This window comes from Xyrauchen texanus, chromosome 29 (genome assembly GCF_025860055.1).
Source record: "Xyrauchen texanus isolate HMW12.3.18 chromosome 29, RBS_HiC_50CHRs, whole genome shotgun sequence".
In the NCBI taxonomy this organism is placed as follows: Eukaryota; Metazoa; Chordata; class Actinopteri; order Cypriniformes; family Catostomidae; genus Xyrauchen; species Xyrauchen texanus.
In genome coordinates, this window is record NC_068304.1 from 34,281,030 (window position 1) to 34,300,585 (window position 19,556).

Sequence of the window (19,556 nt, forward strand, 5' to 3'; positions counted from 1 at the left end):
CTATCTGACTCGGTTAGGAAGTCTGTGCTTCTGTACATCCATCTGAGTCTTCGATCTTGGGAACGTTTTGATTGGTCTTATGTCAACTTCTGCCTTAACCTTTGACACCGCTTTCTATATTTTTCTTCCCTCTTCTGCATTTCTTTGATCTTCTGTTCTAACTTCTGACATTTTCTATAGTTACTGGTTTTTTCTCTTTTCATCCTTTTTTCTCAGTGTGTATGTGCACTGGTGTCAGATCACCCTCACTGAAGTGCTAGGTGGTGTGGAAGCCCTGCAAAATGTCTCCACCTCTTTTTGCCTTATCACCATCATCCTGTGTTTTTGCTGTCTTTTCCTCCATTCTTTTCTGACATGTCTTTGCTCCCTGTCAGATAATTCACTGATACTCTTCAACTTTCCTTCCCTTTGTTTCTTATTTCTTTCTCTTTCTTTTCTTAAGTATTCCTGGAACTTCATTGGGTCATCCCTCAACCTTTGTCTGTATTCTCTCAGTCTCTCTGCTCTAGTTTTTCCATTTTGTTTAGGCATGTTTGTGTTTTATGTCATTCTCCCTGTTAAGTAACCCATAGAAATTAACATTACTGACAACAACCTAACAACCCTTCGCTAGCACCCTTAAGTGCTATATTTCAGCTGGAATTTTAACCACATCACATTACAAATGTTTAACTCACATACTAAAACACTACTAAAACATACTAAAATAATAATGATTTGCTAACTTTTGATTATTTTCCCCAAATAAAGGATTAAGTGTTCCCTTTTACATTTATGCATTTGGCAGACGCTTTTATCCAAAGTTTATCCATCTTTTGTCACTACCAAAACAATAAAGTCAAAACTGAAACTTCACCACATGTTTTGACTGTTTTGGTAGTTAACTAGCATAGTTCTGAACAGTTGTACACACATAAAAACTAAATTATATGGAATAACACCCAAAAAAGTTTGCTTAATTGCAGGAAAAAGTGTTTTTGTTAGAGACGTTTCTTAAAGTTACACATAGATTTTTTAGACTTTTGAACACATTTACCTCAAAATGATGGGAACTATCTACTCAACAGGTACAGTAACTATGAGAGAGAGGGACACAGGAATATTTCATGATGAAAAATGAAGGGGTGTGCGTAAAATCAGTCTCAGTCAATGGACTAAAACATACACTGTTTCGGTAGTGACATGAAAATATGAGACACAGTATTTTACAAAAACTTTCATGATTTAAAAATTATTTTTTTTTCAACTTTTCAAATCAAAAATATATTTTTAAAAACAACAATGGAAAAAAATGCAAAAATTATTTAATTTTTATATAAGTTGAAATTTAGGGGTTAGGGATCGAGACAATTGAAAGTACCCAATAAATGATGATTTTATACATATTAAGCTTACTGATATTTTAAATATTATTGTGGGTTTCAAAAGATAATAGAAGGATCTCTGTAAACATCTAAGATTTGAATACTTAATTGCTTTTTAAATGTGTTTTTTGGTTGTAGGACAGCAGTTCAGCACCAATCCTGTAGAATGTTCCATATACATATATATATATATATATATATATATATATATATATATATATATATATATATATATACTGTATACATTTTTTGTGTTGTGCTTAATTGTCATGAAAAAGTAAAGTTTTCACCCTAATTCCCATCATGTGAAAATGAAATAGTACAGTATTTGCACATCATGGTACTGTTTGTTGTACTGCCTTTAATTATTATTTTTTATATAAAAATCACTGTATTACAGTAATGAGAATGCAATAACAAATTACTGATTTGGGGGAGGGAATGTACTGCTTCACTTCTACTTTTAATTGTAACTTAATTGATAGAGCATGGTGCTTTTAACAGCAAGGTCATGGGTTTTGATTCCCATGGAACACAGTGATAAAATGTAAATGCACTGAAAGTTACTTAGGGATTACCAAATGCATAAATGTAAATGTGAAACCTCACATGGTTTCCATCAGGTTACACCTAGTTCGTTCTTCAGGCTACTGTCTCATAGAATAACTGCACTGCATGTGTAGCAAGTGTACTGCACACCAGGTGTGTGTGTTCGACTCGCTCTGTCGCTCTCTATTGAACACACACAAATAAACACACACACATACACACTCAGTTAAAGGAATAGTTCACCCAAAAATGAAAACATGCTTATAATTTACTCACCCTCAGGCCATACAAGATGTATCTGAGTTTCTTTCTTTATCAAAACAGAATTCAAGATTTTTAGGATTTCATTTCAGGCATCCCCAGGCAAGTGAATGTCCTCCATTTTTGATGGTCCAAAATGCATATTTAGGGTGCATCAAAATATTTCACACGACTCCAGTCAACAAATAAAGTTCTTCTGAAACCAAATGATTGAATATTTTTTAGAAACAAAACAATATATACAGTATATACTTTTATAACTAAATAACTAGTATATACATTATATACTTTATATACAGTATATAACTAAAAATGTTAGTTGCTTCCATACATCTCTGTGACGCACATTTACGAGAGGGATGACGTAAACTCGCTGGTAAGGTCACGCGTTACGTGGAGGAGGAGGCAGGAAGCCCTGCACATTGGTGTACATCACCTCTTTATAGCATGCATTGTATGCTTGTTATATTAATCAAAGAGCATAAAGGAGGACAAACTGCCAGCTTACCCCAATCATGAAAATGAGTCAGCTTCCAAAACTCGCACCTTTCTCATTGGTCAAGCCAAACTCGAGAGGAGTGACCTCACTAAGGAGTTAAAGGGCACTGTTGGAGTGACCTTCCTCTTTCATCCCTCTCTTCGCGCTTCTCTTCTCTTGGTTGCTGTTCATGTGGGACCGGAAACACCCGGTCCGACCGTGACGTAACGTGCCGGCAGGCCTCAAACACATCAAGCCATGTGCAACTTCCTCGACCATAACGGAGTCAAACTAACACCGCAAGTTCATCATCATTTCTTCATTCAACGCAGAAGAAATTGATTGAAAATTCAATACCATCGACTCAAGGAACCATCAAGACTTTCTCCTAAGACTGGATCCGAGAACTCTCTCAACAGCCAAGGCATTGCAATTATCGTACAATTAACTAACTAAACAGAGGCTTAGTATAAGCTGTGAACACCTTTGTTAACAAAGGTGCTTTAAAGTAAGAAACTGATGGTACTTTCAGATGGTTAAATGACTCTTTTCATAGCTTCATTCTCCTGCTCTGTTCTGGTTTCATTCACTTTCACTTTCCATTTCCCATGTATGCGTGATTTGTGTGTATGTGTTTGTTTAGATTACTTATGTGTTCATGATTTAGTTAAATAAAGCTTTAGTGTTCAATCTTGCGAGTTGATTCTGGTCTGCTTGTAAATCAACGTCAATTTAACGATTTGATCACAGCTACATGGTAAGAAAGAGTTATTTTTCTGTGGCCATGAAAAATATCCTTTCCGAGGGTTGATAGACGATCAATACTGAGTGTTCGCTGGACGAACAGATTAATTAATAGTAATATTAATTCAGCTACATCAAGTTAATTCTATTAACTGATCCAAATATTTATAATTAATTATAACGAGTTATGATTAATTATTCATGTTTTCATTTTAAAGATAATTTGGCTGTTGTATATTTTGATAAATAATCTCATCCCTGTTTTTAAAAGATTTCACTTCAAAGCTGTACCTAAATATGTGTCATATTTTTTTTTAATAAGCCACGAGAATAATTTTACTCCAATAAGAGAATTAATCATAATTCCCTTATTAAAGCTAATTCCTTACAATAGAAATTGTGAACGGATACAACGAGATGTTGTATTATGGTTTTAATGGTGGAGAATTTTATTCAGACAAATAATCTAGTTATTTGACATTTATCTTGTCGAACATGACAAATTCCATTATAATAATGTACATAATAATGTAGAATAAGAACAGTTTATTTTAATTACTAGCTCACACATCCTGTTTCCCTACATATAATGCTGGAGGTATGTGGGCACTTTAACACATCCCTTGTACATTTATTCTACCTAATTCGCTACAGTCCCTATGTGAGATTATCTGCCGACAGATTAGGGAAATGTTCAGAGTGCACATTAGTCAACCCAACAAATAGCCAGACAAATGAACAAATGGCTGTTCTCTCTTCTGTATTAATCTGTATTTACTGTGCTAACATCACCTATACAGGACGCCTGGCTCAAGGGGGATGGCATGCAATGGATCTTGAGTTAGGTTGTCATTGTATGGGGGCGCAATAAAGGATGGTTGTTTGACAAGGACCTTAGAGGCCATGTCCACTGGAGCACCAAATGGCTGGTTAACCCACTTGGCAGTCCCATCCCTCATACTTCTATCTGCGAAGGGGACTTCTGATACTCGACTCATTAGAAAGACTGAGTTTGGTGCTTGTGAAATTTTTCAGTGCCAGATAACCAAATTAAACAGGAGCAGTGTTCTGAGGAAGACACATGCTTACACACTTAGTTTAATTGCGTATTGGAACGAATGCTGAGGGGTGGGGGGTAGCTGCAGCTGTGGCTGTGTGTTTTGAGACCTGGACTACTTCCTGAAAGGTTGCTGGGTCGATCTCCCATGCGAGTTTTTCTGTTCTTTGATCTGACGTGTCTTTGTCCGAATATGAAATATGTCGACCTCTCTCTGGGCCTTCATGGGGAAATCTGTTACTGCACAGAAGCTCTGCCACACTAAAACATTACAGATATTCTATCTTGAGATTTTGTAAATGACTGTTCATTTCTTTAAAATGGCAATAATCAAAGCGCTTATTAAGAAGCCACAGCTTGATCTTGGAGAATTGGCTAATTATAGACGATTTCAAATTTCCCATTTACTGTATGTCGAAAATACTAGAAAAGGTAGTGTCCTCTCAGCTATGTTCATTTATACAGAGAAATAGTATATATGAACAAATTCAGTCAGGATTTAGTACAGATCACAGTACATTCACAGTACAGAGACTGTACTTATCGGAGTTACAAATGACTTGCTCTTATCATCTGACCACGGCTGCATTTCTCTTCTAGTGCTTTTAGATCTTAGTGTTTCATTCGACATGATAGATCATGACATTCTCTTGAATAGGCTAGAGAATTATGTTGGCATTTGTGGAGTTGCATTAGCATGGTTTAGGTCCTATTTAGCAAACCGCTACCACTTTGCCTGTGTAAATGAGGAATTGTCAAATCAAAGAAAAGTTAAGTATGGAGTGCCACAGGGAGATTTAGGGCCTCTGCTTTTCTCCTTATATATGCTTCCCCTGGGAGATATTATCAGTTTTCACAGCCAATGAAACCCAACTTTATATTTCTTCGAAACCTGACAAATTTCACAATTCTCCAAATTAGCAGAGTGTATCAATTAAATTAAAGATTTGCCAGAAATTTCCTTCTACTCAATTCTGACAAAATAGAAGTACTAATTTGATTACATCTGTAAATTATTTACTAAAATATAATTTGGCTCTCGATAGGTGTACAGTTATATCGTCTTCTACAGCAAAGAACTTAGGTGTTATATTTGCAAATCTGTCCTTTGAAAACCAAATTTCCAATGTTTGCAGAACAGCATTCTTCCACCTCAGAATTATTGCTAAGCTACGACACATGCTCTCTGCTGCTGATGCCGAAAAAAGAATGAATGCGTTCATGACCTCAAAACTAGATTATTGTAATGCATTACTGGGAGGATGTCCTGCATGTTCAATAAATACACTTCAATTGGTTCAAAATGCAGCAGCCAGAGTGCAGACTAGAACCAAGAAATATGATCATATTTGCCCCATTTTGTTGTTGTTACATTGGCAACCTGTTAAATTTCGAATTAATCTTAAAATTTTGTTAATAGTTCAAAGAATATCAAAATCCACAAAAGGTGGTAGATCCTTTTCCTAACTTAAAACATTACCACTCTACCTGTCAAATAATAATTATATTAAGCACAACACTGACACCAGTTCAGAACTTTATATAAGTAAATGTCAGGTGCACAATAAATGGATCAAACACGTTTTAATTTAAATTGTGGAGGATCAAAGTGAGAATTACAATTTGTCAGCTCATTGTTCATTGTGCATAAATTAAAGTAATTTAACCATTTTTATTTATCATACAATTTTGAGAATAAAGTAAAAGAACGAGAAGAAAGTTGAAGCATTATGACATTAAAGTCATACAATTTTGAGAATAAATCGAAAGGAAAGAAACATCAGTGATTTGGGTCTTTACACACAACATCACTAACCAGGGAGATAACATGGCTATGCAACCGAGCTGAATTTGTGGGAAGTTTTTGCAAGCTTTCTGTTCATGAATGAGGTGTGCATTAGTACAGGAGTTTTCAACATGTGGGAACCTGTCAAGTGAGGCGTGAAATATAGGCTTGAACTCAAGTGAAGCAAAAAATAAATGGAACTGCTGTGAATTATATAAGTTCATATCAAGACATTGTATGTGTAACATCCCCTCAGTTACAGTATTGTTTGGAGAGGAAAACCCAATAAAAGTGCCAAGTGGGACTGCTCGAATCTGGTTCTATCTCCTGAAGAAATTAAATTTCCTAAATAACCGCTGCAGAGTCTGTACAGCTGTATAACTGTGCTGATGCGCCAAAAGAGCAAGGATTTCTTTATTGCAAAATCCTATCCTAAAGATTTAACTACATCCTCCAGATCCATCTCTTGCATTAATTAAGCTGCTGGCTCGGCTTTTTATTATTTATTCTCATACGAAATTTGATATCATAATGTTACAACTTTATTCTCAAACTATTACGACTTTAATCACTTAATGCTACAAATTTATTCTCAAATTTAAATTTTACTCACAAAATATGAACTTTATTACAGAAATCTTTTATATATTTTTTTAATTTAACATGTCAATAAAACACCATCGTGGGATCATTGAGTAAAGTTAAACATTTAAAGTTAAAGTTTTTTATAAAAGCATCTCGAAACACCTGCGTTGGGTTTCATTACTGTTATTAAACATGATTCCAGGTTGTTTTTAACAAAGCACAGTTTCAATGCTTGATGAATGGTAAGAGAGTGTTTTTCGCCTTTTTGTTCTGGTGTGCAGCCTTAAGTACAATCATTTGACAAGTTCAGTTCCATTTGATTTTAAACCATTTAAAAATCAAGGGACCCCAGTGAGGCTATTTAAATGCAGCAGTTTAACTCCATGCACATGACATGGAAATGTGAACCAGCATGGGCATAGCACATATACACGCAGTAATTGTTGTTTGACTTTAATGTGAGATTTGATCATTTTAAGCCCAATGTATTGTGCTATTTAGACTTATGGCTCACCGTGCTGCTATTTTGAGTTGCGTTTGAAGAAATTCCATTGCAATAAACATTCTTTATTCCCGTGTCCTGACTCTCGGCTAAACCCCCCAGAAAAACAAACAAGTTGACTGGTGCATGCATTAAAATCTACTTGGTGTGTGGATTGTTAAAAAGAAATGAAGATTAGAAATAAGGCTTATAGATTCTATATTTAGAAATAAGGCTTGTGTAATCAAACCTCAGTGCCTCTGATAGCTGCACCCCTGAGAGAAAATAGAAAATACTTCCAAGAGCAAATCACCTGAGCTATGTTCATTTTATAGCTCTATTCAATACCGTCGCTCCCTATACGCATACTACGCAGTCTGCGTAGGGCACCAACTCCTTAGGGGGGCACAATCTTACCCTAGGAGGGCACCAGAAAGTTCACTAGCTGCCCTTACTTGCACGTTATATGTTATTCACGGACCCGAAAGCAGTTGCAGATCACAGACGATTGCATAGGGCATCAATCTGGCCAGCAGCGGCCCTGGCTCTATTCCTGTTTCACGAGTTCACCTCCTTGCCTGATCCTAGGAAGAAGTAAATATTATGATAATAGAAGAGAGAGTGCTCGAACGAGAGAGAAGGCCGATCTTAGATCCCCCCCTATTTATTAACTAATGGATGATGAGAATAGGTGGAGTTGGGGAGGTGGAGGGTTGCCAGAAGGGATGAGTGCTGGGAGAGAGGTGAGCTCTGCTTATATATGTTTTTGCGTAATTGATTAATAGGATCAGATTAGTAGGCTCCTCTCGAACCTTTGTTTATAACTCAATTTGTATACAAATTTCTCTTGTGGGTTTTCTTTATTGTACCTAAGACATTTTAGGAGAAACTTCTGAGACAAAGTTGACGCTTAATACAAAACTGATAACTTAGTTTCACAAGCGCTGAGAGACCAAACTCTTACACTTTCCTCTGGGTACATTTGTGAACATTAAATTAGTGCAGGAGAATGGCAGGGTCAAGCTGTGTGTTATTGTCTCAAACGATCATCTTCAATCTTGGTTACTCCTCATCTGTGTTTTCTTTTCAACTCGATGGAGATTCCCCTCAGAGGTTTAAAGAATCCAGATTTTCATTGTTTTATTTATACTCTTTGAGGCCACACCAGGAGAATGGCCATTGAATCATCTCTCTCTTGATGTTTCTCCCAGTATCTCTCTCACACACTTCTCTGATAACTCATTCTCCCTGTCACTCTCTGTCTACTATCTTCACCCATACAAGACAAAAACAATTTCCGAAGGTAAAAGGTTTTTCAAATTTTTGCAGCTTTCTCCCTCAGTTGGATTCTCCATTCATGTTACACAAAGCTCTCAGCTCACTTTTCACGTGTGTTTATCCTGTTCCTTTGTTTATTATTATTTTAATGCTGTATCAGTTATGTTTCTGATGCAAACTGTATGCTCTAATAAAAAAGCACCAACATGGACATGATACTGTGATGAAACCATGGTTTGTGAATAGTAATTTCATGTTATTCTCAGAAATATCTTGCAGTGTTATGAAACTACAGTAATCATCTATTGTATATCACAGAGGCCCTACAAATTATTTGGACACTTAAAGGAATATTTCACCCAAAAATGTTAATTATCTACTCATTCAATTACCCTGATGCCATCCCATATGTATGATGTCTTTCTTCTGCACAACACAAATGAAGATTATTTTAGAAGATGATAGAGCTCTGTCAGGTCCTTATAATGCAAGTAAACAGGTGCCAGCACATTCACGGTCCAAAAGTCACATTTAGGCAGCATAAAAGTAATAATCCACTCAATCAATGAATGCCTTATGTAAGAAACAAGTCGATAAATAAAACATTTCTAACTTTAAATCGGAGCTTCCGTCCAGGGATCTGATGCTGTTTTTAACTTTTATGCTGCCTAAATGTGACTTTTGGACCCATGAAATCAGGTCTGGCAATAGACAGGTTTGGCTCAACTATGCTGCCATATTTTTACAGTAAATCAACAAGACCCCTGCTTTCATTAATTGTCTATGTTGCCCAACAAAGCCAAGGAAAAACGCATCAGCCAGCCATCTCTCACTCTCTCTCTCTCCATATTTCACTCTCTCTCCATCTGTCCTTTGCTAATTGTATCTTTTCCCTCTTTATATTGTATCTTATCCATTTCCAAGGGTCTCACATTTTCCATCCCTCAACAGATGGTGTGCCATGTGGCATTTTACCCATGTTGAGGTGGGTGTCAGAGAAGGGGCTGAGGTCTACCCATACAGAGGACATGAGGGATTCTGCCTGGAATCTGACCACGAGTAAGCCAAGGTGAACAACTAATGCAGGACTGAAGACTACACTACTGATGTATAACTACATAATGCTAGGTGGTTAATTATGTGTTCTGAATGTTAGCATGTTACATTGTAATTGCAAGGATGTTTTGGGTGGTGACATACTGGCCCAGGTCAAAAGAACCCACCCCTCAGACTCTGTTGTATTCTGGTATATTGATATGGATCGAGTTCCTTCTTCAGTAAGTCAATGGGATCCTTCTTCAATAAGTCAATGGGACACCCCCCCCCCCCCCCATTTTGCTGTCTACCAGGTGAAGACTTGAAGCCTGATCTTGCACAAAAGCAATAGCACACCATTCCTTGACAATAGTCAAAGTGATGATTGCCTTAGCAAACACCTATTATTACTACATAAGAAAGCCCTTCTGCATTTAAATTCATATTATACTCTGTATATGAGAGTGAACATTCAGTCATTAAAAACTGCATTATCAAGTATGTTGTTTATGAGCCGTTGTAAGTGCATTACTTTAAATGAATGTATCCAGTGGCAATTGCAGTTCTCTTACGAGAGGTTCTCTCGTATTGCGTAAGCTAGCTTACGCAACGGGAAAGATTCATCTTTTCTGAGATATTGAAGCCAAAAAATTATCCTTAATTTTGTATCCATTGTCAACGCAGTGCAGCAGCTGCATACCTTGAGCGGGCTAGCTAGCGAGCTCATTGGTTGCTCTGCGGCAACTGCTGCAGCCTATAGACGAACTTGAGTGAACTCGCGTCCAATGACGAGCGCCAGCGCCGTCACTGTATCAAAGCCCGCCAGAATGGGCGTGGCTAGAGTGCATATAAGCGTAAGTTCAGTAGGCTGGAACCCTGATTTTCATCTATTCAGCGAAGCTCTTCGCATCTCTGAACTGCAGAAGCGGCGTGCCGCTCGAGGGGCATCTAGCAAGCTTGGACAGCGCTCGAAGAAGCCGGCCGTCTTCGCCACCTTCAGCCATCCTGCGAGCTACGCCATCCGGCGACGTATCCTTTTTAGAGCAAGCTAGTTCCTCAGCGAACTTCACAAAAAGAGCAACGAGCATCTTTTAAAAGATGCCTCGCACCACCTGCGCCTCATGCCGCGGCCCTCTCAGCGCCGGAGACCGCCACCTCATCTGCGCTCTCTGCCTGGGACTGGAACATGCAGAGCTCGCCCTCGCTGACGGCGGATGCGACCTCTGCGAGGAGCTTCCGATGTCGACCCTGTGGGCTCGACTCGAAGCACTCAAAACCGAAGCCGCCGCGCTGCCTTTCGTTTCGCCGCGCAGAAAGAAGCGCCGCTCCCAAAGGCTGCCGGAACCGGTGTTAGAAGCGACTACCTCGCCGGAGCCTCCTCGAGCCTCTTCACCCTCCCGCCCCGGACGCCGCGAGTTGCCGGCGAGCGGCTGCACTGTTGCCATCTCGGATGACGAGGCGGAGGATAAGGGCTGCTGTTCCATCATGGCTTCGGACAGCGAGGAGTGGTCAGGCTCCCAAGCCTCCTCCTCGGCCCAGGAATCCAGCAGGACCCGCGCCGAGTTGAGGAAGAACTAAGCGCCTCCTCACACAGGCCGTCGACCGCCTCGGGCTCGAGTGGTCACCGCCCTCTGAGCAGGCTCCCAACAGACTCGACGGCTGCTTTCTTCAGAGCCGTCGCCGTGCGGCGTCCACGGCCGGGCCGCTCCCTTCCTGCCGGAACTCCACGCCGAGCTCTCTAAATCGTGGAGCAGCGCTCTCTCGGCCAGGAACTGATCCCATGTCTCCACCCCTCTCGCTCGGTGGACGGCGCCACCGAGAGGGGCTACTCTTCCATCCCCGGTCGAGGATTCGGTAGCAGCACACCTTTGCCCGCCCTCCGCGAGATGGCGGTCTAAGCCAGTGCTCCCGTCTAAGGCCTGCAGAACTACTTCCGCCTGTGTTGGCGCGCCTATGCGCCGCCCGCCAAGCCGCATCTGCTCTGCATTCCATGGCCATTTTACAGATCCTCCAAGCGGACCTTCTTCGAGAGTTGGATGAGAAAGGCAGGCACCCAGAGGCTGTTTCAGATCTAAGGAGCGTGACGGATCTCGCCCTTCGCGCCACCAAAGCTGCAGCTCAAGCCCTAGGGAAGTGCATGGCTGCGCTGACTGTGACCGAGAGACACCTATGGCTAACGCTAGCCGACATGGGAGAAGCTGAACGCTCCACGTTCCTCAACGCGCCGCTCTCTCCGTCCGGTCTCTTCGGTTCCGCGGTGAGTGGCATTGTTGACCCCCCACGCGGGCCTCGGCCTAAGATTGCGCTGAAACCTGAGCAACCGAAGTCCTCCTAGCTTTGTTGAGGAAACGACGGCTCAGTCCCGTCGCAGCCGGACCACCGTCAAAGCTTCGCCCCCTGTCAGTCCCCTTCTCTCAGGCTACTGCAGTGGTGGATTCAGCAGCCAACAAGCCGGTGATACTGCCCGCTTGCCTGCACTCAAATGCCGTTTTCACGGCGACCCAGAGAAATCTTGTAAAAAGCAAACATGCCTTATGTGTAGAAAATGTGCCCACAATCCAGTGTTCACCCCTACACACAAGCATTACACTTCCCGTGTCCCTATCAGAGCCCACTCACATAAAGCAGGCACAGCCAGCTCGAGTGTTAGAGTCAATAAACGCGCCCACGAATCCGTACGCGCGCCCATTCTCTGCCCGCTCTGTCACACGGCCAGCAAACACCTCTCTGTATGTTAGTCCCATGCCCGTGACTATGCTCGTGCATCACTTAACAGATGTGACTCTTTCCCCATTCACCTCAATCGGGAAGTCACTCACAGAACAGCCTGTCCCTGCTGTCTGCGAGCAGTCATGCATAAGCACAGTAAGCGCGCTCACACATTCTGTTCAGCTCGCTGTGTGTGGCAATCAGGGCGACTTGGCCATTCACCCTCTAGCGTTACGCTTCAAAGCGTGGAAAGCTATCCCAGGGATATCCAAATGGGTGTTAAGCACAATAAAACAGGGCTATTTGCTACAGTTCGATCCCCGCCCTCCCCGCTTCAGAGCTGGCTCGAAACTACTGTGAACACGGAAGCAGCCTGCATGCTTCGTTCAGAAATAGCAAACCTTCTGTGCAAAAGGGCCATAGAGAGAGTGCCACCTTTTCTGAGCGAGTCGGGGTTTTACAGCCATTATTTTCTTGTCCCCAAGAAAGGCGGTGACCTCAGACCAATATTAGATCTCAGGGTTTTGAACAAGGTGCTCGCAAAAGACCGTTCAAAATGCTTACAATCAGGAAACTCCTCGCGCATGTGCACCAGTGGGACTGGTTTATTTCTCTCGATCTGAAAGATGCCTACTTTCAGATTCAGATAAATCCCGTCACAGGCCATTCTTGAGATTCAGCCTGACGGCCAGGTTTATCAATACACCGTCCTTCCGTTCGGCCTGTCTTTAGCACCCGTACTTTCACGAAGTGCATGGATCGCGGCTTCGCACCCCTGCGGAGTCAGGGCTTGCGAATTCTGAACTATTTGGACGATTGGCTGATTTTAGCACAGTCACATACGGAGCTTCTGTCTCACAGGACAGTTCTCCTCAGTCATCTGAACAGTTTGGGTCTTGCAGTCAATTGGACCAAGAGCTCACTACAGCCCAGTCAGGCAATTTCCTTCCTTGGAATAGAACTAGACTCCAGGGCGATGACGGCTCGCTTATCTACACAGCGCGCGCCGTGTTCAGCGACTAGCCGCGTCCTTTCAGATGAACAGCCTCACACCTCTGAAAAAATTTCAGAGAATGCTAGGTTACATGGCCTCAGCCGCAGCAGTACTTCAGCTGGGTTTACTGTGCATGCGCCCGCTTCAGCATTGGCTAAACACCCGCACGTCTCGCCGGGCTTGGGCCACGGGCCGCCAGCCGATCAGAGTTACTCAGACCTGTATCTCAGCTCTGCAGCCCTGGGCAGTGGCCGAATGGTATCAGCGGGGAGTGACGATGGGAGCTGAATCTCGCCGAAAAGTCATCTCGACAGACGCGTCCAACACGGGTTGGGGCGCGGTCTGCGAGGGCTCTCCGGTTTTTGGCCTATGGTCAGTTCAGGAAAAGCTCCTTCACATAAATTGTCTGGAAATGATAGCAGTCGAGTACGCGCTCGTGCGCTTCCTCCCGGTCATTCAGGGTCACCACGTTCTGGTCCGTTCGGACAACAGATCTGTGGTATCCTATCTAAACCGTCAGGGCGGTGTCAGATCCAGGAACCTCTTCCATCTGACAAAACGCATACTGAGTTGGTCACAGTGCCACCTGCGCTCGCTGAGGGCGATGCACGTGCCAGGCCACCTGAACGACGGCCCAGACAGACTGTCCAGAGACAATATTTCCCCCGGGGAATGGTCCCTGCACGCTCAAACAGTCCAGAAGTTATGGAGCATATTCGGCAGAGCAGAGGTAGACCTCTTTGCGTCAGAAGAGAACTCTCACTGCCCAGTATTTTTCTCGAAAAGCGAGGACGCGTTGGCCCAGGACTGGCCCAACCGCCCGCTTACGCCTTCCCTCCCGTCTCGCTATTGCCACAGGTATCAGGGAAACGCGTCACTCGGTGCTCCTCATAGCGAATCAGACATGGTTCCCGGAGCTTACGCAGCTGTCACTGACAGCCCCGTGGCCCATTCCAGTGAGAGCAGATCTCCTCTCTCAAGCTTGCGGCACGATCTGGCATCCCCACCCAGAGCGCTGGGCGCTGCATGCGTGGGTGATCAACGACTACCCGTCGCTTTGCCAGAAGGAGTAATAAACACTATCATACACGCTAGAGCCCCTTCCACGAGAAGACTCTATGCGTCCAAATGGTCTGTGTTTTCAAAATGGTGCACCGACAGAGACCTGGACCCACGGACATGTGGGGTGTCGTCGCTGCTCGTGTTTTTACAAGAGCTGCTGGATAAGGGCAGATCCCCATCCACGCTCAAAGTGTACGTGGCGGCTGTCGCGGCGTTCGCTGGACCCCTGCATGGCCAGTCACTGGAAAAAACGAGCTGGTCATCCGCTCCCTCAGGGGAGCTAGAAGGATGAACCCTCCGCGCCCCCCATCGGTTCCTGTCTGGGATCTTTCCGTAGTTCTCGAAGCTATGAAAGCCCCCCTTTCGAACCGCTTCAATCCGTGGATTTGAAATACCTTTCACTCAAAACCGTTTTTCTAACTGCTCTGTCATCAGTTAAACGTGTGGGAGACCTTCTCACGCTGTCTGTCAGCGCTGCGTGTCTTGAGTTTGGACCAAGTGACTCCAAGGTCATTTTAAAGCCTAGACACGGCTATGTCCCCAAGGTGATCGGTACTCCTTTCAGAGCACAAATCATTTCCCTATCGGCGCTGCCAGCATCCGATAGCGAACGCGACGCCAATCTCCTTTGCCCAGTCAGAGCACTGAGATTGTATACTGCACGCTCCGCCTCTTTCAGACGCTCTGAGCAGCTTTTCGTTTCGTTCGGAGGGTGCACCAAAGGTTTCGCCGCCTCGAAACAGACACTGTCTAGATGGATAGTGGACGCTATTGCTGCCGCGTACGCGTCAAAAGACCTACCATGCCCGTTAGGCACTAGGGCACTAGAGGCATGGCCTCCTCGTGGGCATGGTCCAGCGGGAGTTCCATTCACGACATATGTGTGGCAGCGGGCTGGGCTTCCCCCTCCACCTTTGTCAGATTTTACAATCTGGAAGTGCCCACCCTGTAGGCAAAACTACTAGCGGTTTAATACGCTACAGCTCCCCTGGTGAGCTGCACTGACGGGACACATTCCACACAGACCGGCACCGCCGCTCTGTCTTTCCCTTCCCACTATGTGCTTATGTATTACACACACACTGGCCCGCACTCTTGCCGGCCAAATATTATTCCCCCACTCACAAGGGCTCCCCCGGGTCTCATGCAGTGGATGCTTGGCGCGCACGGCGTTGACAATGGGTTCCCATCTCGTAAGAGAACGAATCGGTTACCTAACGTAACCTCGGTTCTCTCTAGATGAGGGAACGAGTATTGCGTAGCCGGCCGTGCTCACGCCACGAGCGATTTTCGCTTCATTCAATGAAAACCACGGTTCCAGCCTACGAACTAACATTCAATGGTCAATGAAAGTAGGCAGTACTTCACAGGCGGAAGCAGTTCTGCAGGCCTTAGACGGGAGCACTGGCTTAGACCGCCATCTCGCGGAGGGCGGGCAAAGGTGTGCTGCTACCGAATCCTCGACCGGGGGGAATGGAAGAGTAGCCCCTCTCGGTGGCGCCATCCACCGAGAGAGAGGTGGAGACATGGGATCGGTTCCTGGCCGAGAGAGGCGCGTTCCACGATTTAGAGAGCTCGGCGTGGAGTTCCGGCAGGAAGGGAGCGGCCCGGGCCGCGGGCGCCGCGTGGCGACAGCTCTGAAGAAAGCAGCCGTCGAGTCTGTTGGGAGCCTGCTCAGAGGGCGGTGACCACTCGAGCCCGAGGCAGTCGACGGCCTGTGTGAGGAGGCGCGTTAGTTCTTCTTCGACTCCGGCGCGGGTCCTGCTGGATTCCTGGGCTGAGGAGGAGGCTTGGAAGCCTGACCACTCCTTGCTGTCCGAAGCCATGATGGAACAGCAGCCCTTATCCTCCGCCTCGTCATCCGAGATGGCAACAGTGCGGCCGCTCGGCGGCAACTGCGCGTCCCGGGGCGGGAAGGTGAAAGCGAGGCTTGAGGGAGAGGCTCCGGCGAGGTAGTCGCTTCTAACACTGGTTCCGCAGCCTTTGGGAGCTGCGCTTCTTTCTGCGCTGGCGAACGAAGGCGCGCGGCGGCTTCGGTTTTGAGTGCTTCGAGTCAAGCCCGCAGGGTCGACATCGGAAGCTCCTCGCAGAGGTCGCATCCGCCGTCAGCGAGGGCGAGCTCTGCATGTTCCAGTCCCAGGCAGAGAGCGCAGATGAGGTGGCGGTCTCCGGCTCTGAGAGGGGCGCGGCATGAGGCGCAGGTGGTGCGAGGCATCTTTAAAAAGACGCTCGTTGCTCTTTTTGTGAAGTTCGCTGAGGAACTAGCTTGCTCTAAAAAGGATATGTCGCCGGATGGCGTAGCTCAAAGGATGGCTGAAGGTGGCGAAGATGGCTGGCTTCTTCGAGCGCTGTCCAACCTTGCTAGATGCCCCTCGAACGGCGACGCGGCTTCTGCAGTTCAGAGATGCGAAGAGCTTCGCTGAATAGATGAAAATCAGGGTTCCAGCCTACGAACTTACGCTTATATGCACTCTAGCCACGCCAATTCTGGCGGGCTTTGATACAGTGACGGCACGGGTGCCTGTCATTGGACGCAAGTTCACTCAAGTTCGTCTATAGGCTGCAGCAGTTGCCGCAGAGCAACCAATGAGCTCGCTAGCTAGCCCGCTCAAGGTATGCAGCTGCTGCACTGCGTTGACAATGGATACAAAATTAAGGATAATTTTTTGGCTTCAATATCTCAGAAAAGATGAATCTTTCCGTAGCGTAAGCTAGCTTACGCAATACTCGTTCCCTCATCTAGACAGAACCGAGGTTACGTTAGGTAACTGATTCGTTATCCCGCTAGCGAGCTAAGATGAGTTTAGAAGCATCACGCTGTTGTCAAACTGAACTTTGCTCTTTCCTATAGCATTAAACATTTTGGATGTCTCCCTTATTTGACACATCTAATTCAGATCAATGAACCTCTACTAATTAGCTAATCATAAGAATCAGGGATGTTATATGTCCTCCTGTGACCTGAGCGCAACTGCTGTGTGCATTTTCAATTTCCCCTTTATGATTTGTAACTAGTAGCCACTTATAAACATGTCAATTTTTTTATTCATTTTTTTTTATTTTTTATTTTAAGAGCAAATAGTTTTCCTAAAAACCTATTTCCTCCTATGGGGACAGCGGGACTAAGTTGTGAAATTTTTTGTAATACCAAGCTATAGAAAGTCAGATTATTTTTTTCTTTCAAATCTTTATATTTCAAGGAGTGTTGACTTCATCTGACTTTTATGTTACAATGCTTTTTCTACTATGGCAACAAAGTTTGCACTGTCAAACTAACAAGTGATAGCCAGTGCTGAAGCATTTTACCAATCAGAAATTAGCATAATTAATTCTGATTCAGAGTGATGGCCAGAATGATCCTATCACTGCCAACCATGTTAAAATAAAATGTAGTGTCACAAATTCTGAATATTTGTACTAATTACATTTGTTCCATTTCTGCCAACCATGTTGAGAGATCCAAACATAATCTGCAGCCTTATACTGAACTTTTGGCCATATGTTCGGAGTGAATGCACTTAGGAAAGCTATAGGATGCTGTATAGCAAAGCTATAGGATGCTCCCTTGATCTCTTGCTCCCTGTTTAGTGAATGACCTCCAGTGTACTGTCTGTTTTCACTGGTCTCAGAACAGTTCGAAATACACTTTATTTTCATCCTAACTCCATATAAAGCCTCTGAAATGAATGAACTCATTGATTCTCATTGAGATAATGCACAGTAAATATAGGTTATCTAAGGGAAAAAAGCCCTAAAGTCAACATCCTGCGTCACTATGCTTAACAGCGTGCCATTTTGAGAAGAATTGCAGAAATTAAAAAAATTGCATATCGGATGAAATTAGACAGTCTATTCTTTTGACTCAAACAGCTTTCAGTGTAAAAACTTAATGAGGTCTCTTACCAGATGTAGTTTTGTTGTCTACCAAAGACAAACTCCGCTGAGATCAGCACCATGTTGTTCATGACTCGATGCATCAAAAGTTTAACCATTTATTGAAAGCCCAGAGTGTTCTTGTAAAACAGGAAAGGTAGAAGGGCACACTCACAAACCTATCAGTCCGGAGTGGAACCCATTGATAGAATAGATTCCCCTTTGAAGGTCTCTGCGTTGTACTGTCTTTTACAAAAACAGTTATTAATTTGCATTTTACAAATTAATTATTAATTTTATATTAATCTGTCACCAATTTTAAGTTGACCTTAACCTGTTGATGTGCGCCCCCTTTATGAGCACAAACCATGAAAATGACATACCTGAACTTAAATGGTTGTATTTACTGAACCCTTTGGAGTATGGACACAGTTGTACTATCTTTTGAAAGAAGTCACTTTGGGACTGGAATAGGATAAGTCATTACTTTGTTTTAGGTGATTATAAAACTACTTTGTAATGTAAGGTATGTAAGAGAGGGGGGCAGATGTCATCTCAGTGCTAGCAGCATTATAGTTTGAACTGAGATCAGTTGGTTTAAATGAAATTAAGTTATGCATAAAGTATAGCGAAGACAAAACACACAGTCCACACAGGAGGACGCGGGGTTGCACAAGGTTAAAAGAGACATTTTAGTCAACATTTATAGTGTTAGTGGCCATCCAGGAAAGAATTTAGAAACACTGTTCTATATAATACTCAAATAATGCAGCTTGTTGAGGCAAGGTATGCTACTACTTTTTTATATGATCATACTTACAATTTTCACCTTCCTCATAGGTTTATGAAGGAAGGACCTGAGCTAGGGAAACTTGAGCCAGTAGGCAACCACATAGCAATGCCCTGGCAATCCCCTAAGTGACATATGAATTATAATATGTAAATTCTGGAACAGTGGCAGCAACAAACTTAGATGCACATATAGATATATTTGACATTTTCTGAAGTAAAGTTTACATTTGCTATGCTGCTTGCCCTACTTTGTGACCTTTACGCTACCAGGGTGACACAGAAAATGCCTCTGAAGTGGCATTTAGTTGTATTTACACAGACTCTTTAATGCTGCTCAGAGCAGGCATAAATGCATTAACAGCAGCTAAAAATGCATTTAAAACATCAAATTCTGAATATAGAAATATAAAATAAAAGAAAATATGAAGTTATTATTTTAAATTTGAAACTAAAATATAAAAATATATATGCTCTATTATGACAACGACAAAGTTTAAGGCTGCTCTGA

At 43.5% G+C, this 19,556-nt stretch overlaps 1 protein-coding gene across 1 annotated transcript in view; it reads right to left on the reverse strand.

Annotated features, from left to right (window-relative positions):
- The window catches only part of LOC127623304 (potassium/sodium hyperpolarization-activated cyclic nucleotide-gated channel 3-like), a 115,353-nt gene that overhangs the window by 33,811 nt on the left and 61,986 nt on the right, over nt 1-19,556 (reverse strand). The gene's annotated exons all lie outside the window — the stretch shown is intronic.